Here is a 25030-nt window from a genome sequence, read left to right as displayed (position 1 = left end):
ATAAATGAATGTCAAAAATATGGCCCAAAATATGAGTGATTTGTATGCATTTGTCATTACTTATGGAGTTTTCTAAATTTCTTTTTTGAAATGATTTATATTTACATGTTGATCTCTCTCTGTGGGAGATGAGTTTCTATAATGTTCTGACTCAGACGCTCTGGGAAGCTGAAGTAACCCTTTCAGTTCACTTGCTAGATGATCCTTATGCTGTGACTCACTAATAGTTTCAAAGAGGACGTGGAAGTTCAGCTGTGGTTTCTCTCCCCGAGAACGGCTTACTTCTTAGTTACGATTAATCACATCTGTAGTTACTTGTCCATTGGAGGTTTCTACTGGAGGAGTGCAATTGCCCTCACGTGCACGTGGGCTCCCCATTAATCTAACTTACCCTCACCCCCCCAAACACACGTACACAAAATTAGCTTGGAAATTATAGCAGGGACCTATTTGTCTGTATGCATTTGGTGACCATTTTAGCAGCTCTATCAACAACGTCTTTAACAGGCCCAAAGATTTAAGTTGAGATTTATGGCAAAGTCAAGGGGAAGGAGGGAAGGCTCATGGGTCCGTGGGGTGGGCAGGTGCTCTTCCCAATCCCCTCAGTCCTTCCCATCACCCGTCAAACCGTCACATTTGATTTCCAGGACATGCTTATTAACATCAAAGGGGCTGAGTGTTATTTTGGACAGACCATTACCAACTTCTCAGTCATTAGAAACTGGACCTGGTTTCTAATATGCAGTTTGGATTACCACTTTAAATGAACTATGGAAAAGATGATTGGAATAAATTGTAAAACACATATAATTTGGGACTGAAAATTATGACATGGTTCTGTGAACTCTAATGGGAGCCCCCAACCCCCACCCCAAGCAGTGAGCTATGGTGCTATTTCCTCAGAGCTGCCATTATTTCCCAGTGACTTCTAATCATCAACGTGTCATTCATCCACTCACTCATTTATTCAGTGAACATTTAACACTACTGTCCACACCTGTAATCCTAGCACTCTGGGAGGCCGAGGCGGGAGGATTGCTTGAGGTCAGGAGTTTGAGACCAGCCTGAGCAAGAGCAAGATCCCGTCTCTACTAAAAATAGAAAGAAATGATCTGGACAGCTAAAAATATATATGGAAAAAAAATTAGCCAGGCATGGTGGCACATGCCTGTAGTCCCAGCTACTCAGGAGGCTGAGGGAGGATTGCTTAAGCCCAGGAGTTTGAGGTTGCTGTGAGCTAGGCTGACGCCACAGCACTCTAGCCCGGGCAACAGAGCAAGACTCTGTCTCAAACAAACAAACAAACAAACAAAAACACTATTGTCTTCTTCAAAATACATAAAAGTGAGTGACACAAGGTCCCAGCCCTCAAACGTATACCATCTGATGGAGGAGATGATGCATACATAACTCTTATTATATCAAGCAGATAGACTCCCTCATGCCTTAACAGTATCCCACGGACACATCTATACTTCTGTAAAGTTGGTACTCACTAGACCACATGTTTCACTCCACAAGACTGTAGGCTGTGTAAAGACAGGGACTTTGTCTTATTCCTCTCCATGTCGTCCACGTCTAACACAGGGTTTGTCTCGCTCTCATGAATGAATGTGATTTATAAAAAAAGTACTAAGGATTTCCAGGAGAAAAACTGATTCCTTCTCACTGGAATAACCAAAGAAGTCTTCATGCATTTTCTGTAGGAAGAAGCAATAGGGGAAAGAAGATTGTGGACAAAGGGAATTGCCCAGCTAAGAGGATGGGAGGTAGGTAAAGCATGTTTCAAGTATCCTACTTGTTTGGGTCCTAGGGTTCATCAATTACCAATGATTATCAACCATGGCTGCATATGACAATGTACTAATGCCTGGACCCTGATACAGAACAATCACATTAGAATCTCTTGGAGGGTGAGGTTGTGAGAAGGAGCCTGAGCCCTGATCTTTTTAAAAAAGCTCATCATTTGCTTTTAATGTGTATCCATAGTCAAGAATCACTGGGGTGCCTCGAGAAAGTTTGCATGAGGCCAGAGTCTCGCTCTGTTGCCCGGGCTAGAGTGAGTGCCGTGGCGTCAGCCTAGCTCACAGCAACCTCAAACTCCTGGGCTCAAGCTGATCCTCCTGCCTCAGCCTCCCGAGTAGCTGGGACTACAGGCATGCGCCACCATGCCCGGCTAATTTTTTCTATATATATTTTTAGTTGGCCAGATAATTTCTTTCTATTTTTAGTAGAGACGGGGTCTCACTCTTGCTCAGGCTGGTCTCGAACTCCTGACCTCGAGCGATCCACCCGCCTTGGCCTCCCAGATTGCTAGGATTATAGGCGTGAGCCACCACACCCGGCCGGCATTGGTTTTTAAAAGGCCATGGAGGTCAAACCGAAAACTCTGATCTTCCAACAGGCAAAAGGAAGCCAGGCTCATCTAGCAAGACAGACTGAGAGGGAGGACAACAGCTACAGGGAGATCATTCAGGAGGCTGCTGAATTTGTTTAAGCAATACATGAACTGGGTGGATCACTACCTTGATTTGCCATCCAGCAAGATTCTACACCTATTATTTAGTAGATGTGAAGTGGTGATGGTCAAACAGGAGCTGAAAGGACTCTGGGGTTTGCTGCTGGGTGGAGAGGAAGATTTGGGTCCACTGCAGAGGATACTGAAGGTGGCACAATGAGGTCAGCCCTGAGCACATGTGCTGTGAGGTGTCCATCTCTAGGAAGTAAATCTGGGGGGGCAGGTGGAGATTTGGGAATTGCTGCATGTAGAAGTAAGAGTTGTGCAGATATGAGTCAATGAGGTCTGCAGGAAAGAAAAATACCAAGAGAAGAAAACAGCTGAAACAGAATCTTGGAGACTGTCTGTATTAAAGAGAAGAGGATTTTCAGCAAAAGAACTGAGGAAGGGGCAGCCAGATGGTGGGACAGCTGTGTAAACTCAGGAGAGTAGACAGCTAAGGAGGCAAGACTTGGAGAAAGGGGACATGATTCAGAGGTCAAAGGTTTGAGTGGGGACAAGGAGTCAATGACAGTATTAGGGGAGTGAATCTTAGAAAGGAGAGGGACACCTGTTTCCCTAAGAGGGAAAGAGAAAAGGATACATGCATTGCACATCTGCACATATATTTATTCATCACTATTGTGACTGTTCTAGACACAGACAAGGTACTTGCTCTTCCGAGGCTTACGTTGTAGTTGTGGGGAAGGCGAAGAAAGACAAGTTACAGAGAAATTTTGAGGAGTAGAGGATAACCACTGAAGAAGTGTGATCTTAGCAAAGGGAATGATGGTATGGTGCTCTGGTGCCAGTGGAACAAACCTGGCTAGTTCCTGAGTCTTATCTAGGAGAGGCAACAAGAGAGGAAGCAAGGATTTCCCAGCAGCGGGGGGGCCCTGTGGGGTTCCCAAGCATGAACTAGTGTCTTTGCTGACCTCTGTCATGACTTTGCCTGCGCTGGGGAGCCTGAGAGCAAGAGGTGGGCTGCCCAGAGGGGGACACTGGCAAGGCCTCAGTGATAAAGGTTGCTGGGGCCCAGGATTACAAATACCACATTAGAAACACAAACATTTGAAAACCACAGAATGTAAATGCTTAAGGTGAAACACACTCATCAGCTCGTGGAATCTATACAGTAATTGAGCACATTAAGAAGCCTACTAACTCTGCTCTCTAGTTTTAGAAGAGCTATAATTTAGTATCACTAGCTATCAATTAGTCCTGTTTTCCTCATCTGTAAAATGAGAGGGTTGGACGAAATGACCTCAAAGTTCTCTTCCAGCACGGTCAGTGGCGAACGTTAGAGCACACACGTGAAATTCTGAAGGTTAATTTACTTCTTTAACGCTTGCATGGGATGTTTAACTATTGATGTCACAAATCTGTTAGGTCTGTGCACACAAAGCTCTTAGCTGTATGGAACATTCTGGTTGTAAAATGAATTGCCTGTGAAAATGCACAGCCTAGATTCTGCCGAGAGAAACCTCCGGTGACACAGGTGATTGAATCAGGTAATTGATAAGCCATTGATAGGACATGGAAACACACCAACTAGAAAATTATTACAGATAAATAGGTTTTAATATTTGCAAGCTTGGAAAATTACTTTGTCAATATTAGAACAAAAGGAGCTTTTCAAATATTGGGATGATAGTAGCTGGAGATACAAAATAAAGTTATGCAAATGTGACTCACCTTTCAGAGCTAGGATTAATTTAGAGCAATTTATGTAGGATCTCTTTTATCAGTCTCAAAAATTGTGGATAAGAGTTAACCAGGGCTTGGCTAGATCCTGAAAAGCTAAGGTAAAATATGACCAACTAGGCAATCAGTAAAGAAAACCAGGGTATTAGCTAGCTACCATTGTTTAATAGTGCAAAAATCTTATCACTTTTCACATGCAAGGAGACTTTTGGATAATACTATACATAATCTTGAAAGAAACAAACCCAAGAATGTGCGCTTTCTCAAATGGCTGCATTTATTATACATCTTGTCATTGAAATCAAGGTTTTTAAGGCTCAAAACAGCACTAACTCTGCAAGTTATTTATTTGTAAATTTAGTCAAACTGAATAGCTAGTTGCTATTTTTAAAAGCATGTTTGAGGCATTACTGTTGAAAGGAGTCTTTGGCATAACCGAATGTATTGAGTTTTATACCCAAAGTCTTTGTTTATGCAGATAAATTGAGGTTTCAGTCTTTACTGCGTGCATAGGGCACAAGTATTAATCAGTTGATTTCCTGACAAAGTTACTATTACATTTTTATTTGCAACCTCATACAGTAGAGCTCAATCATTTTTAAGCACAGGAAGTTTCAAAAGTGGGAGTTTTCTTCAAATCAGTAAGATTTATAGTACTTGAAATTAAAAAGACTGGGGAAAAATCATGCCCGAGGTCAACATGGATTGCTTTGGTCGGACTTTCCAGAAGTCCCCTTTGAGGTTTGGGTGTTTTTCTCCTTTCTTCTTTTGCACTACCCTGACTGATCAGCTGGAAGCACCCTGGGGACCTTACCTTGAGTCCCAGTACTGGGGCCCAAGCTCGGCACAAGATCCCGGAGATCTGGGAAATGACGGAGAAGGCCGGCTCTGCGGGAAGCAGGGTGCACCCTGAACCCACAGGCTCCATGCTCACGTGATGGCTGAGCAAGGGGGGGGGCGCCCTCCACCCCGGGAGGCAGAGGCTGGGCCTTCCCGAAGGGCCTCTGTCCCCACACCCAGTATCTCTCTGCCACCTCCAAAGACAGAGCCCTCGGGCCACAGGAGCGTCTGCCATGGGGCTTCAGCTTTGATGGGTGAAAGACAGTCCCCTGGCACCATAAGGCATTTATATCTGATATAGCTCCAGATTTTTTTTTAAGCTATTTGATGATAAAAACTACCAGACAGAACTAACTGCCACAGAGGTCTAGGGGCCGCACAAGTGTTTTCTTACTCTTCAGAGGTGCCAGGGGACACCAAAAATTCTTTGTCTCCTTGAATTTTCTCTAAACGGTTCTAGAACCTTAGAAAAATGATCTGGTCGAGGATCACGCTTTAGTAGTTCTTAAAACCGTCACGGACCCCATGCTTATGTCTCAATCGTGGTGCTGGGTCGCAGGTTCTAGCTGCTTGTTTTTGAAGCAGCCCCCTGTGGTGGATAAATTATTACAAACAAATGGGGGCACTTTAGCAGCTTCCGAGACACCAGACGGCTCTCACGTGCCTTCGTGCTCCACGTGCGTTTCTACGGACGTTTTTCTCCCTGTGCGATCTGGTCCCACAGTGACCTTCTGGCCAGGGCCTGGGGGGTCACATGGCGTGAGCAGTGCAGCAGGCAGGCTTAGTGCTTTCCCACTGGAAAAATACCAAAATGCCCCCCACCAAGCTCTGTCCCCAGGCATCGCCCTCCCAGGACTGCCTCAGCGGTGAGAGAGCTCAGGGAAGGACCTATCACAGTGTGGGAAAGGGAGGAGTCATATGCCTTGTCTACACCACACATGTTTAACCGATTTTCCATTTCTTTCCACTCTCTCCTCTCCCCTCTGTTTCCAAACTATAAGCCAGTTTAATTACGTTGCTTCCCCCGGAGTTTGGGGGCGAGTCACACACCCACCCTGGGCTCCTCATCTGCCATGGGAGGGAGGGTTGGACTGACTTGTCGGAAACCCCTTTAAGTTTTAACTTTCTGTGGAGTGAGATTTAAAGTAAAGCACGGAAAGACTGACTGGACTCCAAATCGGGGCTTATTTAAGCAGGTGCAACAATTTCACCAGAACACCTTTCCTTGAAGAGGCTGGACCTGGTTTTGTCACTGAGAGGACTTGGAAACGTTCCTCCTGCTGAAACCCTGCTGCTCTTGGCACTCTCTGATGCCGGATCAGAGCGGTGCTGCCACTCAGAAATGCCTTAGGCTCCTGAGAAGGAAGGCTGCAAACACGTCTGCCAGGTGTGAAACTCCCTGTGATGCATGCGACACACAGGGAACTGCATTTCGCCCAGGTGACACACTCCCTTACATACTGATACGTTTACGAACCTTTGTAGCCGCTACTATACAGCAAAGCATGAGGAACAAAATCTTGTCTTGGTCTTGCCCTAAATACACTGCTCTGGTCACACTTGCAGATTTTTGTCATATTCTCCGGGTTTTGACAAAATGGAATGATCACAGATTCATTTACTATCACCCCATGCTCCACTCTGTGTTAGGTGGAGACAGGGAGGCATTTTGGAGATACAGCAGAAAAAGTACAGGGTTGGAGCCAGATAGACTTGGGTTCAAATCTCAGGTCTTCTGGTTATGACCTGATTGGGGGCGGGTTCCAGCCTACCCAGTGGGGTTGTCCTGAAGATGAAGTGAGATGCCTCTGAAAGGCAATTGGGCTGGTGACTTTGGACAAGTCACTTTGTCTCCCTGCTGTTCAGTTTCCTCATCTGGAAAAAGAGAGATAATGAAGCTCACCTTGCGTGAGGCTAGGACTGCACACGGGGGCTGAACGCACCCAGCGCAGGGTACACGGCAGGACTTGGCAGAGGGCAGCTGATCCTAGCTCAGTCAGGTCCAGTGTGCTCTGAGCCCTCCAGGGGCTTCTAATCTGATTGGAGAAGTAGGAGGCACTGACACCAACCAAACGCTCAAATCGAGACACAGCGCGTGATTAGTTCTTCGTGCCACAGGCACATGCTAGGTTTTGTTCGGCCTAGAGAAGACAAGATTTAGGATGTTCAGAAGTGATTAGGCTCCATGGAGGTGGGAAAGCTGAGCCTCAACAGGCCTTGAAGGGCCTTAAAGGATGGATATTGAGATTCTAAAGGAAAAAGCAAAGAACGCTTTCCAGGGAAGAGAACCGACAAAGGCAACAGGGTGCAGAGGCAGACAGCAGCAGGGGCCTTGGTGGGGGCAGGTGGGTCAGGAGGGAGGGTAAGTTGGACTCAGGCTATGGGAACCTGGATGTGTAGGTCATGCCACATGTAGCTCCAGGCACAATGGTACGGTGGACAGTTTCAGGAGATCAGTGAAGGCTGCTAACGATTACAAACATCCCTGTCTCCCAGGCACGCTGTGTGCTGTCTTGGTGCTAACCTTACTTTATGTCCCCTCCTCTTCCCTGGTTTCAGAGAGGATTGTGGTTTCTCTCCCTACTGGCTCGAGCAGTGTGCAGTCAGTTTACAGTTTACAGGGACTTCCCGCACACCCATATGTGTTTTCCACTCAAGTCTCTGCTTTTTCCTAGACCCACCCGGATTCCAAAGCAAGGCTCACTCACATGCCAAGTTCATATCCTCTCTCTTTGTCACTCTCTTCTCCATATAAACCATAGGGAAAAGTTACCTTTTTGATGCTTCTATGAAGTTTTAACAGAAAAGAAAGAACCTCAAGAAGAAAATAATAATTCCAAGGGAGAGTTCTGATTCAATTTGCATTGAGAACAGTTGTTTCTAAAGGCAAACCCGGTAAACTAGTTTTTGCACATCTCAACTCTTGTTCATCAAAGTTTGAGTGGCCGTGGGGTATAATCCCTTTTATATGTTAAAAAAAAAAAAAGCTGCTTGAAGATTTTCTAAGGATGGCGACCTAGACTCTGAAATTCAGGTTTTTTTTTTTATAAAGTAAGTTTTTGTTTTGTTTGTTTTAAAGTAGAGCTGTATAAAAAGGGACTCAGGTCCTTAGGAAGGAAAGTAGGGAGCATTTTTGGCCATTTTGGGAAAGCCTGTTTCCTATTGATTCATTAAACAGAAGATGGAACGTCATCTCATTCACCTTTCCTGTCGTCCCTGTGGTAGGAATTTCCCTGGATTTTACAGATGAGAAACTAAGAAGTTAGAGAACTTGCAAGGGACCACCCAGCCCATAAGTGGGGACTCCAATGCAGGGCTCCTACCTCCCAGCCTAACTTTCCTTCACCAGCTGCCTTAAGGAAAAGCCTTGTGTTCAGCTTGGTGTTGGGGAGAAGGGTGGCAGGGACCCAGCGGCGGGGTGGGAGGGTGGGGGGGTGGGGGATGGGGGGGACCTGGAGTGGACAGAGAAGTAACCAACCTCTGTTCATGGCATCTGTTCTGTACATCACCCTGTAACGTGCTAAGAGCCTGAGGCTCAGAACATTAGAGCATCTTTCCCAAGGGTGCTGTGGCTGGGATTTTGCACCCCTAGAATTCACATCCAAGAATTCTGGAGTCCAGAGTCTCAGGAGACCAAGCTGCCTCTCTTATCTGAATGGTCAGGACCTGTCAGGGGTTTTTTCTCACCCTCCTCCCATCTTCTCTTTTTCTATGGGGTTTCAAGTACTCTTATCAGATATTTGTATCCTCCTATCTAGAAGTTTCCATATTGTGTGTTACTCATTTGACTTTTGCTAAGAAAATTTAGACCGTCATTTTGTTTTAAATCCACCCACATATTTTTCAAAACTACTAAAATACAGCTCCTTATATTTTGCTGAAGTTTTGCTTAATCACAGTGCAACGCTGAAAACCCGGCAGCTAGCCCCAGCAAAACAAACCTTAATCTGCGTGGAGGTTCAAAGCCAGCAGCAACTGGCTGTCCTGAAGAAAACTGGCCTTTGCTTCCTCTTTCTCTGTCCCTCCTATTACTGTCTTTGTCAGATCCTGTTTGCGTTCAAAAGGTCGCCGATCTTAGGAAGAGATAAAACTTGCAACGTCTTGCTTTAATCATCGCAGTAATTAGCAAATTTGGACACCGCATTATCTTTCCCTCTTTATTGGAAGCACATTCAAGAACAGGCTTGTAGCTCGTTTGCAGTTATTCAGAGCCTCTCAGGAAAGCGAAGCAGGCCGCTTGCCAAACCGGATATTCACCTGGGTCTGAAGGGGCCTGAGCTGCTGGAATCTTCTGGTCTGTGGTGATTTTCAGTTTATGTTAAGTACAGACTAAGCACATTTCTCTTAAGTCATGATAGATGTTAATGTATTGAGTAACTCAACTGGCTTTAAGGAGGAAAGGGAATGTGTTAACCACACTTAGAACAATAGAGGACAAGAAACTTCTGCCATTAACAGGCTCAGACTCGGGCCCCCAGGCCTCCAAGAACTCTGCTTTGCCAGCCACAGGACAACCTCTCAGTTCCTCCGACTTTTTACCCTGCGTGAGCTGGAGGGCCACTCCCCAGCCCCCTGCACCATCTTGTCTCCCTCACACTCTGCACTGTTTCTCCCCTTCAACCCCACTGAAGCCCAGGACCTCCCTCCTTCTCTCCTCTGATGTGTGAGTCCAGGGTGGTGGACTTGTCTTCTTCAGAAAGGTCCTACGGCCCGTTGCCAGTGGTCAAAAGACTCTTCTGTCTTCCATCTGCTTCTCTGATAGCTCGTTCTTTCTCCACCTGGATTTTTCTTCTTCTCCACCTTTCTCAGTTATGTTCTCCAAGGCCTTACCCTCATCCTCTTCTATTTTCTCTTTGTTTTCCCTCTTTCTATTCTCTCTACCCACCTCCTGGCCATCCGGAGCCCCATGACTAATCGCTGTTCACCAACAGCATCTCCTCCAAGACCCAGTCTGCCTTTCCAATATCCCTGGCGATGGAAACTGCCCGGAACTGACTGGCCCCACACTGAACTTGCATTATTCTCCTTAAACCCAGCTACTTCTTCTGATTTGGGGTTCCTAACAATGGCATCCTGGTTCTCCTACCTCTGCACTTTTAAACTCCTTCTTTGCTCTGCATCCAATCCAGCTCAAGCCCCAGGTCCTACCTGCCGAGTGCACCTGACACGTGTGTCTCCCCTGTCTGTCCGCGCACATCCGGACCCTCATTCCCTTTATTCAGCCTCGCAAAGTACTCTTCTGATTGGCCGTTCGGCCGTCACTGCCAGGCTGATACGTCTGAAGTGCAGCTCCGACCCTCCAAAAGCCAAAACCTTCAGTGACTCCTCATTGCCCACCATACTGACGCGCGAGCAGTTCTTCCCAGGAGCCTGCCCTTGGGTCCCGCCTCCCCCCACAGGGCAGGTGAGGACGTGGCCTCTGGAGGTGAATGCCCTTGCTCCAAAGGGCAGCGTCAGTCCTTCGGAAGCCTGTGACGGTAGCCAGTTACTTAACCCCTGTTCCCTGCTTTCCTCATCTCTAAAGAGGTGAGTAATGGACCTAACAGGGTGAGGATTAAGCAGCACTTAGAACTGTGCCCTCTGCGAGGCTGTCACCCTCATCCTTACTGCATTGTCACTGTCCTATGCCTTCCCGGCAGTGAGCTCAGGCCCTGTGCACACCGCCAGCCTCCCTGCACCCTCCCGCCGTGTCCCTCGCCTCATGTCACTCTCCTGACTCCGATGGCCTCTCCTCCCCATCCCTACTCCTGAAGGCCTCTCATTCTCCAAGGCTCATTCAATGACCCAATGCCTCTTCCTACTGTCCCAAAGGGATCTGGTCTTTCCCTCTGGGACTTCTCCCAGACCTTTGTTAGGGCCCCTCATGTCATTTTCATCACATGCTGCTGAGAACATGCCCCGTCTTGTGCTTTAGCTTTTTTTTTTTTTTTTTCCTATTTCTCCACCTCCATTCGTATCCACATCTCTTCCCAGCAGCCGCCTGGAAGTTCCTTGAGATCCAGGACTGAGTGTTGCCCATGCATATCTTCTGCATGGACATAAGACTGCCCGGCCTCCTGCAGAGGAAGCCCACGGCACAGCACGAGTGTGCTTGGTGAAGATCGCTGAGGGTCAAGGCCTAACTATCCCAAATTGGAATGAGAACTTATTAAAAAAACTCATTAAATATGCATTTCGACCAACCGCAAGGCTAGCAAGTCAGACCATTCCTTCAGATACTGAAAACTAAGCAGTGCCATACAGAAAGCATAGCTGAGGGAACATTCCTAGGATATTGGACTAGACAAGTTAATATCCACAATTATAAAATTCATGTTTACACATACATACCCTCATGCAGCCTTAGACGCTGAAATGCCATGTGCTGGCACCGGCCACTCCCAGCTGGAACGAAATGCGTTTGATTGTAATCACAGAAAAGTGGCTCTGATAAGTTTTAGTCCTATAATATTTCATCTTTAAAATGGGAAAATCTTAGAAAATTCTTTTCAACCTAAAATTTAAAACACATTGAGGGCCAAATACCTTCATTGCCGCAGGTATGCTAACACAACCCAGATCTAAACAGAGCATTTCAGGGGGACGGAAAGGATGCTGATTTTGTTGTCTTCTGGATTTGCCACTCCATGGATCAAATCACCCCTTTCCACCCCTAAGTTGCAGTATATTCTCCCTTTCCTTCCTTTCTCTTGTTTTCTTCCCCAGGACCAAACTTCCAGCCCACACTCCCACCCCGAACCTGCTGGGTCTGTGTTTACTTTTCTGTTTTATTTCACATTTCATCATTTTCTTTCCAAAATATCCTACATGTTTCCTATTTTTCCTCCATCGGGTTTACACAACTACTATATCATAAGCACATGGCTCCCTGTTTCTTCTCATTTCCTAATAAGGTGTTTCTCCCCTTAACAACCCCACTTACCCAATCCTAGCAGCACCAAGGGAGAAAATACACCAGTCAGTAGTTTTCAGATAAATGTATTTTCAAAACACTTCATATAAAAAGCTCTATGCTGTGTGTTTGCAGGATGGGATACTTGTAGGTTCATGGTGCAAGTGAAAATGTAATTATAGCAAAAATTATGCCTTTTGCGTCAGTGCATGTGGCTTTAATAAATATGGCCTGAGGAATTCCTTGAGCCAAGCACTGATGCACCGAGAAAGAACTGGATGAAATCTCCACTGTCAAAGAGTTTGCAGCTCTACAGGGAAAAGAACAAATAAGCAGCAGGTCGTGGTAAAGCAGGGCCTGACGGGTGAACCAGCTATAGCCAGGAACCGAGAGGGAATTCCACAGAGAGCTCCTGAGCAGGCTTGGTGGGCCAGAGACTATTCCCTCACGCTGGTGCTAGACCTGAGTCTCAGCCAACGGAGAATGTTTATAACTTCAGCATAAGCAATTAAATTATACACATAATGATGTAAAAAGTAAAATAAAATGAAAATACTCATAGAGGAGATGGACATTGCCTTTCAAAAGAGCTATAAAATACGGTGCACGTGAAACTACGTTCAATGAGTGCACAATCGATTCTCAGTTTCAAACAGGAAGCTCATTTAATTTTGAAGTGACAAGCAAGGTTCTATCACTGATCTGTGTACATTTAATTGTGGTTTTTAGAGGTAGATAAAACTTATGTAAGTAAATGATTTAATCAGATGGCCTGTTTTTTGCTTACTCATTTTTCTTTTCTATCAACTTTTGTTGTAGTTGGTGTCTGTGTCTGTGTGTGTGTGTGTGTGTGTGTGTCCTTGTAAATTCACTTAAATCTTTTTGGGAATAAAGAAACAAAGGCATAACAAGTAAAAAAAAAATAATAATTCTTTGATGCTGACTCCAGGTGGCCAGTTTGCAGTCCCAAAGGCTGGCCAGTCACCTGCAGGGGTAGCTCAGGTCCCAACGGTACAACTTACACCCAAGTGGAGCAAACATCACACATGTTCTTTCCTGGATCACGTGACACCAGGCTACCCCACACAGCTGACCCGCTTCAGGACTCTGCTCACCAGCAGAACCTCCCAGGATAGACAAGGCTTTGCTGTCAAACTGGATTGTGTCTCAGGACACTCCCTCCTGCCTTCAGACTAGGGGAATCACTCCTGCCCCCAGAGCCCTGAGACAGGAAGTATAGGGCCAGCATCTGAGGGGCTCCTCCCTGATCCCAGAATACTGAGTGCTGACGGCACTGGAGTGGAGACCTCCCCTTGCCTCCCCTCCCCTCCCCAAAGACCTCCCCAAAGCAGCTCTGTCCTGCCTGGGAGAACCAGCCTTCTTCTACCCACAGGGGCCGAGAGCTGGAACCCTGAGTGTTTCTTGATCAGATTATCACAGCATTCTTGTTAACAAGAGTCAAGTCATGGAACATCACATTTAACCTTTTTTTAAAGGAATGATGTTAAGATGTCAACATCACTATGAAAATACTTTTTATTAACACTGTATGGAGGGCAACTTTTTTTTGCCCACTTAAATGTTAATATGGATCTTAAGTAAAAATTATAGATTTGAAATGTATTAAATAAGATGTTGAAAACAAAGCACCATTGTTTTATGACACTGTTGACATTGGAGTATTCTTTCTATACCTACGCAGTCAATTTCATTATTAGCATTAATGCCAGCTAAATACACACCCATACTGCCTTTGTCCCTCTCATGTATATGTCTGTGTGTAATGTGGTGTTTGTTTATAAATTACGTCCACAGGCTTCTGAAAATAAAGACAACAGGGCGTGTTTCCATTCCTTAGTATTTAGAGCATGCTAGACATGTGCAGCCAGATACTCCAGGGTTCGTATATTTTCTTTAACTCCTAGCAGGTATGTGGGCATGGATTTGGTAGGAAGAGTATAGATGATGTCAAACCTCAGGACTTTTCAGAGCGAAGGATAAACTTTTCAAATTGGTTCTTAAAAGGTAGGAATAGGCACAAAGGATAACTTAGGAAGTAAGAGAGCAAGATTCAGGGAGCCGACCTTGTATTCTTTGGCAAAGCGGCCTAGGATAGAGCAAGATATCAATCTCCAAATATTTGAAAATGTAAACATCATTGAGGGAGAACATTATTTGGCCTGGTAGTCATGTGGGTTTAGCAAGCATTCATACCAAGAAATGACACAGTTAACCACTATTGGAAGTTGGAAACAGCATTAATAGAAACAGGGAAGAAGAGGGGACCCTTGCCAGATACACAGATATTTAACTGGGGCGAACCCTCAAGTCTGCTAAAGAAGTCACATATTATTGATGTATTCAACATCGTTCTGGGTTCTATTAATAGTTGCACAAATAGCATGATGTTCTTTGGGTTTTAAGTTGGGGGCTTTTCAAGTGGAAAAAGTGCACTTTTCATTTTAGTACCGACATACTCTGCTGTAGCAAGAACAGTTTTGATAGCATCTGACCCTTGGGCTGAGATATGACCTAAAGGTTCAGCTGCAGTGCAAGGATCTACCTTTCACGGCAATGTAGCAGTGAATTTGAGATATCACCCAGATCAATTTTCCATATGTCACTGATAATTAGATCTGCATAAGCATGATTACTTGGCATTTTTTGCTTATCATTTCTCAGAGTCACCGAGAGGGCAGCCAGCAGCTAAAATTTACATAAATTAAACCATTCATCCACGAAACAATTATTGGGCCTTGGCTATATATGACACAGAGTGGCTTTATCGTTAAGCTAATGAAACTGCAGCTTCAGGGCTCCCCACTTGCAGAGACCCTGTGCAAAGCCTTGTACCTAATTTTATGGTCATGATTTTGCATTAATTTTTCTTTCAAAAGGCCCCGAAATCATAAAATCTTCAAGCTCCGTAAAATCTTGACCAACCTCTCATACTGCACTGGAGAAAATGCCCAGGAACTCCACAGTCACCAGCCGACACCAGGGCAGCTGCCACTGAAGCAGGATGTGAGTGAAACCCAAACCCGGGCACCTGGGTCCTCAGAGCAGCCGGGATTGGATTTCCTCCAGCACTGTTCCTTCTCTGCGACCCGTTTGTGTTTCCGTGGCTAGGCGGTGACTCTGAGGACTAATGTGATCTGTTACCCCAAGGACGTGGGTGGGCTCAGGGTGTCATTCATTCCGAACTCCCAAGCCTAAGTGAGGATGAGAGTAGCCAGCGCTGGGCTCTGACCTCTGACCCACCCACTGCCCACTGCAGAAGGGACCACTTGGTTTGTGCTCTGTGGAGCGCTGCACGTCCACGTCACTCTGAATTTGACCTGCAGGGTCGTGGGGAAGAACTGAACAAAACCTGACTTATTCTGCTGCTAATTCCTTCCACTGCCGCCTCGTTCCCTCCCCAGTCCCGAGGTGGCACAGACGTGCTCTTCCACTCTACAGGAAACGAAGTCGGGTGGTTGGCACGTGTGTGTTTTTGTACCAAAAATCAACAACTTGTCCTTCTTCCTGTGTGTTCTCTGATGCGAGCATGATCAGGTGACCTGATTCAACTTCGTATTGCAATTCAAATATCTGGCATTTTGTGCTCTAGAATTTTAGGTGTATAAGCACAGACTGTACTCGGGAATGAGTCTGGACTCACGTGCGGACTCCTAGAGTCAGGCTGGACCGTGGGGACTGTTTGGCCTATTAGTCTCTTCTCCGGCGAAGGCACGATGCCCAGGGAGGGAAATGCAGGTACCCAGACTCCTCATGGAGCGCTGACCTTTTCGTTATGAAAAGCACACTAATGCTTTTGACTAAAGGCCCCCTGGGAAGGTGGTGGAATTCACCCTGTGGATTCCAGCTGCATTACAAGTGGAGATTCCCTCACCATCATCTCAACTAATCCAGACAGCGTTTTGCAGAGGCTGCATTTGTCAAGTTCAACTTTCTCACCGGGGCTTTTATCGGAAATGTCTATTCTCTCATTTTTTTTCTTTCAACAAAGTAACAATAAATAAAACTTCTTTCTCAGAACCGTTATTTATAAAGTATAACTTATTTTCTCTCTCTCTATGTCTTCAATTCTCCATTTAAAGGTGGGAGCAGCTTCCCTTTGTTCCCTTAGGGAAGACTTGGCACTTCTGGAGCTGCTGCCTCTGAAGCTACTACCTGGTCACACTGCTCCTTTGCCTGTCTGTAATACTGGTGTCAGGAAGCTACCTAGGCAGCAGCAAAGAGCCAGGTATGTTGTGTCAAATGTGTGTCCTTTCAGGCCACTGCATCCTCAAGGGGCACAAAGCAAGGCCCGCACTTGGTTCACTTTGTTCTTCTGCTGTCCCTGTACCCAACCCTTCCTGGCCTCCCACCCCCTCCAAACTGCACCCAAAACCCACTCCCAAGGTGGCTTTTATGGGACAAAGGTGAAGGGCAGAAGAGAGGGACGGAGAGATAATAACCTCTCTCTGATTTGCATTTGCCCATTAATAAGCAACAAATTCTTTCTTCTTTGCAAACAACAGCCAACGTTAACTCTTGCAGTAGCTTTCTGACTATTTTTGCCATACAGTTACTTTTACTCAAAAGAAGAATTAAAACAACACATTTGGAGCTATGTGATTTACTCTGGTGTGAAGTGCTTGAATTGTTGCAAGGGAGAAACAGTAACTGCATCACTTACACATGAAAGACTGAAGAAAATGACTGGGGAGGTTTTATCCCCCCTCCACAGGCATTCCCAGGGGCTAGCTGTTCACAGAGCCACCACACTTACGGCTACTTCTCTGCACTCTTACGTTGGTTCTACGGTTCTATGATTCTGATGCATCTACAACACAAATACATTGTCAAAGCAACCGTGGACTGAGAAGCAACACATGCAAACAAGCCAGTGGCCACTCCGGGTCTCTGAACAGCTGAGAGGGGATTGGACGGGAAAAGATATTTCAAGTATTTGACATTTACTGATTAAGTCTGGAAAACTCTCTACTCAGTGCCTAAAGCCACATATTGGTGGGTTTTCTTGTACCAAGTATGCTGTTGTCATTCAGGTATATAATTACTCACACACACACACACACACACACACACATCCCCAAACAAGAAAGTGCAGCCCTTTCAAGATTTCCTCAGTGCAGAGCAGCGGGGCTGTGCTCAGCCTGGGGAAGGAGCCAGGGAACTGCTTTTGTTGGATCCCAGGACTGCTGGCATGTGGGGCCTGGGGTCTCGCTCTCTTTCCCCCCAAAATCCTGGCTGTCGGCACCCGGCACCCGGCGCCCATTAGAAGTGTGAGGGGAGGAAATTGGGGAAATAGCACTTTCTGTAAAATGACCACAACTGTTGGTGGGAAGGAGGAGAGAGAGGGAGGGAGGACTTTTCTGAAATGTGCTTTCTTTAAGCAACCAGAATCACAAAATCCAACTAAGTCTCTTTTTCTAAAACCCCAAAACTACTTATGCGTTTATTTAATGTAATGAAGAAATGTCTGTTCTGTTATTTGATCAGCACTTCTGAGATGAGACTACTGGCCATTTGGTTAAACTCTTTTGCTTTCCAGCCTTTTGTGAAGACCAGTCATTCACCCTCCGGTTGCTGCCCAGATGGTCATTTGTTATATTTACAACTAGGGAAGGAGAAAAACTGCTAGAAAATACCCACCCCTGCCCCCAGGAAGGTGTGAGGAGAGCAGCACTCAGAGAGCTACGTGAGAGGTAAGTGGTTACTTAATTATACCACGGGAAGTCTCCCAGATACTGTATTTACTTTTCACAAACTGATGGTATTTAAAACCCTATAATCGTTTTATGTGAAATTTTTCTTTTGATTTTTAGGACAATTTTAAATTAGAGAGAATGTATCACCTAAGGCTATTACTGATTATTATGTATTTGTTTAGACATTCACCAGAGCACAGAATGGGGTAGGATCTGGGATAACATTTGGTTGTGCATGAGTGTGAGTGTGTGTGTGTGTGTGTGTGTGTGTGTGTGGTGTGTGATTTTGAGGTTGGAAAAAAAGAACTTTTAAGAATCACTTAAGTTTTTTTTCAAATTCCTTCTTATCAGTCAAGGGGCAGAAAGATTAAGATATGTTATTAAAACAAAAACACTAAACGTGAATTTAGTGGTACGGATTTTGATCTTCAGTTTTCTAAAATTTAAATGCCACATTTCTTATAAGTTTTCTACTCTGTGACTTAAAGAAATTGTGAGGTCAAGAAACGTCTATTGAACAACAAATTCTTACTTCCTTCAGGACACTAAATGCGGAAGTGCAGAGAGGAGACAAAAGTAGGCTTCACGGGAGCAAAGTGGAAATGTCACCCAGGACAACATTTATTACCTGAGGATAGTCTAAATCCACATGAAATCACACAGATTACTAAGTATCATCCATGGGTTGTGAACAAAGTTCCCAATGTTTCCAAAGTAGTCAGAATTGTTTACATTCCTTATACCTACCATAGAAAACTTACATAACTTTTTTCTCATAAGGATAGGTAACAGATTTTAAAATATTCCAATGAGGTTTCACCGTATGGCAACCTAAACTGATTTCTTTACCGACAAAGGAAAATAACTGCTGGAGAATTAGCCCAAAACTATATAATCGCTAAAAATCAATGACAAACTTGCTCTGACAGGCACTAAGAAAGAAAAACACTTGCAAAGAGAAGTCAGAGCAATCCTTCCCCTGCAATCTACATCCCTTCTACCCACAGCAAACAAGACATCTGGATATTGTTTCACAGGCAAGAATAAAACACTTTTTTTTTTGCCCCATCATTAAGTAAAAACTCGTTTTCCACATGCAAAAAGCACTTGTAAATTCCCCCGGATAAGCTTGGACGTCTTGAATGATTTAAGTTTTAAAAGAATCATGACTCTTTTCATTACCTTTACGAGCAAAGTTTTTTCAAAAATACCTCCAGCATGCTCCACGCTCCAACGCTGATATAAGCACATACCTCTTACCTGCAAAGACCGGCGAACGCTAGATGTGAGGCTATGACAAGGCAGAGAAATGCTCGGTCCATGCAGGTTGCTGGGAGAGATAGGTGTTCAGCGTTTCTCAAAATGAAGAAAGCGCTCGTGCTGTTCACTGTCAGTCAAAAACAAGTTGGTACAAGTTTGAGTTGGAATTACCTGAAGGAACTGAAGACAGAAAGAAAGAGATTGGGAGAGATTGTGCGGAGGAGGGAGGGACGGAAAAGGAGGGAGGGAGGAAAGGAGAGAAAGTGAGAGAGAGAGAGAGAGAAGGAATCTGAGAAAAGAGTCCATGATGTCAGCAGTGTGTCTCAAGGACTTAGGGAAATCTACAGACCAGCACAAGGTTCTGATGGGCACCCTGTCCTGAACTCTCCAAACACCTGTCTAAGAGAAAACTGATGCCCTTTATAAAAATGCCAGTTAATCTTTGAAGAAACTTTGGCCACTCTTATCAAAGCCTTTTTAAGATCCCTTTGCCTAAGTAAACTTTAGATAAATAACCAGATTAGCTTTCCTAACCAGCTCGCATTACCCTGCGTTCTCCCTTCTTGTTTCCTCCCCACCCCAACATGTTAGCAGGACTCCCTGCCTTCTGGGGGAACCAGGACGAGCCCGTACCCACCATACCTGTGTCAAATACACCTGAGCAAAATGTCAGACAGCAACTCCTGATTTCAGCTCAGTCCTCTTATGACTGGGTTGGTTTTTTTTTTGTTTATTTTTTTGTTTTTTATCGCCTCCATTTTCACTGATGGAAAAATGTAAAGAAGTCAGATGGACATGGGTAAAACTAGATTCTTCTGGGTCATGAAAATTGGGCTTGGGGATACATGTTGGAATCCGGGTTCCAGCATTCTTGTACAGAGTCTGGCATTTTTATGAGAAATGGTCAGAATTCCATCCTTGAAGCAGACATCGAAGGGGAGATCTTTTGGTCTCTGGAACTGAAGGCACGAGCTTCTTTTAGGAATGTGGTTGTGTGTCCTTCCTACACCAGGTGATCTTGCAGCCACCATGTCAAGGACGCCGGCCTGAGGCTCACAGTGAGCGGGGCCCTGGTCAGTACTAACAGATGGGATGCGTTTCCCACAGGAGCTTTCCCTAACGGGAGCCCCTGTATTGGTCCAAAGGCAACACTAGGAGAAGCAAGGACTCTCTGTCAAAAAGGAGATGATGGTACATTCACATGTCGCTGCAGAGGCACCTCGGCAAGGCCAGGCCGCTGCATCTGGTTTAAATTGGAGGGGACAGGGTGAAGAGTGAGTGTCTTGCGTTTGCTGGAGACAAGTGATACTTCCTCTCCCCTGAGTTCCGGGCCCCACACTTTACCCTGGGGACAGCTGCTGCAGTTCTGGGGGCTCGAACTAAATGGGGACATGAAGGGGTGAGGTGTTATTCTGCTTTTGGGGGGAAGGGCTGAGACCTCCCTATTTTCTCCTCCCCCTCTCTCCTGACTCAAAGCCTAGAGCATAAATCATTCCATTTTCGTTTCCCCAATGGGAATAATACACCTTGGTCGCCTTCCCTTCTGTCCCCTTCTTTCCTTGAAAGCAACAGGCTTCTTTTCAGCCTGGGAGTGTAAGTGGTGGCCCCTGAGAAAAGACACGGGGCCCCCAGGGGCTCAGGCGGTGGAGAATGAAGAAGCCACGCAAGGGTTGGACTTCTTAAAGCTGGTGCCATCTTACTCCAGCAGCCTAGAATCAGACAGACTGCACACGAGGATATTACAAACCAGGTAAATACAGAGGCAAAGGGCAATGAAAGAGGAAAAGCTCGACACTAAAGGCTCTGGCCATATCCCACCTTAGATGGGTGGCAGGGGCTGTCTCCCCTGCCTGGAGTGGTCCCCTCCAATCTGCATTCACCGGCCCGACTCACCGTTCAGGTCTTAGCCTAAACAGTACCTCTCCAGGGGGGTCTCGTCTAACATGGTCCCGATTCAACTCTGTGCCTCAAGACACCCTTTTATTTTGTACGTCACTTGGCACTGTCTGAAGTTGTCGTCTTTATCGTTTACTGCCTGTGTTCCATTTCAGAGCTCAACCGCACCTGTCTCGTTCAGCGAGCATCCTCCCAGCGATACCAGGCGCATCACAGTCCCTCAACGAATATGTGTTTGTCAAATGGATTGACAAAAAACTATAAATGGAGGATATCATTTGTTAAAATTGATCTTTATCTTCTTATATTTAATGAGTATTTTCAGCAGTGGCTTTAGTTAATAAACTTCACCTAGTAAACATTTGAATACTCTTTCTCAATTTACGAAGCTCTTTCAGAAACATTATTAATCTGATGCTCAGACCAAAATGTAGGCACAATTAATCATGTTTTAAGGGTAAAGGAATGGAAGCCAAAGAAGGTAAGTGCTTTGCTCAAAGTCACCAGGCTGCAAAGCAGTGACTTGAAGCCCAGAACCACTCTGTGCATTTCAGTCCATGCATTTTCCATTATTGTCCATTTTTCTCGAGTTTGTCTGTTGTGGGTATACATGTGCACGTACAGATTCCTCGGGGCATCAGGCAATACACTCCATGAATTGTAATCATAGTTTAATACTCTGGCAAGTATAGTTCTTGCACGATCATGCACAGTAGAGCTGATATTCCTTTATAACAGAGTCTTAAAGACGATGAGAGAAGAAAATGAGTCCAAAGTAGCATGAATCCATTTAAAACTTACATGCTGAGACAATGTTCTTCTAAGACAATATTTTGGTGGTGTTTACCTGATTTTGTTATTTTTCATTTGGTGATAATGTCAGCAATTAAGTCTTGAGGTTACAGATCTGACAGAATTCACACAAGGAGGTGAGGCAGTATAAACGTCTAAAGGGTTGAGAGGTGAGTGGGAAAATTCTAGATTAAGCATCTATGAGATCTATGAGACTTCGGTCACAGGGGATAGACTTTGTTCTGCATGTTTTAATAATTGAATGATCTGTCCAGGTATTTCTGGAAATTTCCAAGAAAATAGGACAAACTATTAATACCGACAAAAAATGTTTTTTGTCACCCGATCTCCCTCCCAGCCAGAGAGTAAAATCTGCACGATAACCTGCCTCTAAGGGGTAGGGTGGGGAATTTACTATATTAGATTACCTGAAATAACATAAATAATCATTTCATAATTGGAGATGGCTAATAATGTTACTGATTTTTTAGCTTAAAATGAAAACAAGTATGATTGACTGTTTAGTAACAGTAAATCAGGTAATAATGTTTCTTTCTTTTTGCTCAGTTAATTGAAAGCAAGATTCTTACATGTCAATTTGAATAAAATATACATCTAAAGTCTCTATTTGTATCCGAAGTTCTGAAAAGACACCTGAATACTATGCAGAAAGTTCATAAGAACCAACTTTTTCAAGAGAGCCATTTCCCAAGAATAATTTTCAAAAAAGAAAAAAAAAAATACTGTAGTACTTCCAATTTTCATCTTGGCTTGAATCAAGACATAAAAAATCCTTGAAGTGTGATGAGAGGAAAAATTACATTTTTACCTTTGAATCAATTCTATTTAGGTTGGGTTTGATATGGAGCTATTTACAGAAGTTTACATCAGTTCTTAAAACTTCACCGGAATCTCCTATGACTCCACCAGCTTAAAGGCCCCTCTGCAGGCTGAGCACGATGTGGCCAGCTGCCTCCAGCTTGCGTCCACCACCCCCATGAGGCATTTGAAATGTTCCCTTGAAATGCAGGTGAGCGTGGGGAACGAGGTGTGTCCACGTGCATCCTTCCGAGACTCTGCAGGTCAGAGCCGAGGACCTGCTAACTCTGGGCTTTCTACCAAGAAGCCTTAGGAAGCCACAACACTAAAATCTTGTCTTGGGGTAGGTTCTCTGGAAGCAGATGTTGAGACAAGGAGCCATGTGCAGTTTATTAGAGACGTGCTCCTCAAAGAAACCCAAAGGGGTATGGGGGAAGCAAATCAGGGGAGGGAAGAAGCAAGGGAACAATTTTAGGACAAGGTCTAGTCCCTGCCTGACCCTGGAGGCAGTTCTGGGGTGAAAATGGCAGCCTGGGTACGGGAGCTGGGCTTTCAAGACCCTGCCTCAGTCTTCGGTTGAGGGTGGAAGGGAAGGATCATGCAATTTCTCTAGGGCACGAGCTTCCTGCATCTGCAACAGAAGAGGCTCTCACAGTTTCCCGCCAGCTCAGGAAGAAGGTGTGGGCTGCAGACCGTTAGGACCAGTGCACACCTGGAAACATCGGATGGGCACCCGCAGCAGTGAAGGGGATCCAGGGGGACCTGGGCAGACCACCAAAAGCATCGGCTACAGTTGCTTATCCTGTGGACGCTGGAACGGTTTCCCTGCCACGGTGGAGGCACAGCTGCTACCTCTTATCATGATGGCCCCCGACCCCTCAGCCTTCCCTCCCCTCCTCCATCCCACTATTTCCCACTCAAAATAAAATTGTGAATCACAGCACTAACATTTGGAATTCAATTTAAGGTGCACGTGATTTTATTGTGCACGTGGTCTTTTACCAGCAGGACCCTAGCAGGGCTTTCTTGTCACTCACAGAACCCTTTGTTATCGATACCATGTCAATTTAGTTTGATTAGTAACTAAATCAATCTGTGTCTTCTCTTTGCCTTCTCTTTGCTGGGTTACAAAGACACCCCCCTCCTCGAGTCCCTGCCCTGGAGCAAACTGTAGTTCAGCAGAAGGGTGGACGAATAGCTGATCGTGATAAAGTGTGCTCAGTGCCATAGGAGAAAACATTCTAGAAGCCCACAGCAAAGGCAATAAACTCTGCCCAGGAGTTTGGAGGTTGGCTTCCCTAGGAGAAAACAATGGAGTGCAACCTGCAGGATTCCCAAAGTGGAGACAAAGAAAGGTTGTAGACATTCCAGGAAAAAAAGCACAGGGCAAATAATTAAAGATTGTTTAAGTAAAGGGTAGAAGAGCCAGTGCTCTGACCTCTGGGACAACCTTACAGGGTAGCTCTAACCTTAGCCTCACAGAGTTTAGACAGCAAGAATCACAGGAAAAAATGTCTTTGGTTGTAGAATCACCTGTCTGTCCTTGTCCCCTGGGAGCAGCCAATGAGACAGAGAGCAACCTCCAGCCCCCCAACCCCCAGGGGCTCCCCGTTTTCCCACCACCATCCCCAACACAAAGAATTCCTTCTCAGGAAGACGTTGAGGCTATTTTAGGGCTGGCTCACTCTTCTTGAATGAGCTGGCACAAAAATTATCTGAAAATGCAAGAGTTACTTCATAAAAACATTACCTCCAAGTTATTCTTCTGTAGGGCGACCAACCCTTCCAGCTTCCCCGACCGCCCTGCACGCCGACAGTCCTGCGTCCTAGGAGATCCCTCAGTTCCAGGCACACTGCGACAGCTGGTCACCCCATTCCCTTCTGTGTCCTCAGCTCTTTTGTAGCCAGCTGTTAAATGTTAAAAAGTTAGTTTGAGAAAGGAAGCGTTAATGCCAGCCTGATATCCTAATTTGCCAGCACTGCATGTACACTTTGCTAGGGCAACTGTAAAATCTGACTTTGTCAAACGGGAAAGTGTATGCTTAAAAAGGTAGACGCACACCAATGCCTGCCTCTCTGTACAGAGGTGTCTTTTAAACTTCTGCTGGAGTTGCTTGATCATTCTAGGTCCCTGTGGGCAGTGGGACTTCAGAGGCAGGAAATTGCAAAGCATCAGCTGATGGTAAACCAGTGGTGATCCAGTTTCCTCTTGCCTTATTCAAATTGGACTTCATTGCTTTATTGTTGTTGGTGCAACGTTACACCACATGTTAAAGACACACAATTTGTTCCTGGTTCACGTCAGACACGCGTTTGCTGAGTGAATTGTTGTGTGGCAGTTCCCGTCAAAGGAGGGTGTATGACAATGACTGTTTTTCCCTGTTGACAGCATGGGCTGGCAAATAAATACAGCAATATCTGCAGGGCAGAGTTACCATCTCCAGCCCATGCAGCCGGGTGATCCCTCCTGCCTTGGAAAGCCTCAGTGGACGGTTCCCCTGGCCGTGTGTGGTGTGCCGTGGTGTGCCGTGCCAGCTTGCATTAACTCACTTCTGCTGCTGCTGCTTTGTTGCTGTTTAACTCCGAATCAACTCTACGGGTCGCCTCCCAGCCAGA

At 45.4% G+C, this 25030-nt stretch overlaps 1 protein-coding gene across 11 annotated transcripts in view; it reads right to left on the bottom strand.

Annotated features, from left to right (window-relative positions):
* KCNJ15 (potassium inwardly rectifying channel subfamily J member 15) overlaps nucleotides 1-24529 on the bottom strand; it is a 44724-nt gene extending 20195 nt beyond the window's left edge. The window contains exons 1-3 of one of the 11 annotated variants that reach the window (XR_006732749.1): nucleotides 18908-24458; nucleotides 11372-11425; nucleotides 8491-9337 (exon numbers count right to left, since the gene is read on the bottom strand). The gene's annotated coding sequence lies outside the window, so the exon portion shown is untranslated. The other 10 variants (XM_045540665.1, XM_045540666.1, XM_045540669.1 and 7 more) reach the window with 10 other exon arrangements.
* Between the last annotated feature and the right edge of the window lie 501 nt (nucleotides 24530-25030).

This window comes from Lemur catta, chromosome 1, assembly GCF_020740605.2.
Source record: "Lemur catta isolate mLemCat1 chromosome 1, mLemCat1.pri, whole genome shotgun sequence".
Lineage (NCBI taxonomy): Eukaryota > Metazoa > Chordata > Mammalia > Primates > Lemuridae > Lemur > Lemur catta.
This window is presented reverse-complemented; position numbering and strand designations above follow the sequence as displayed.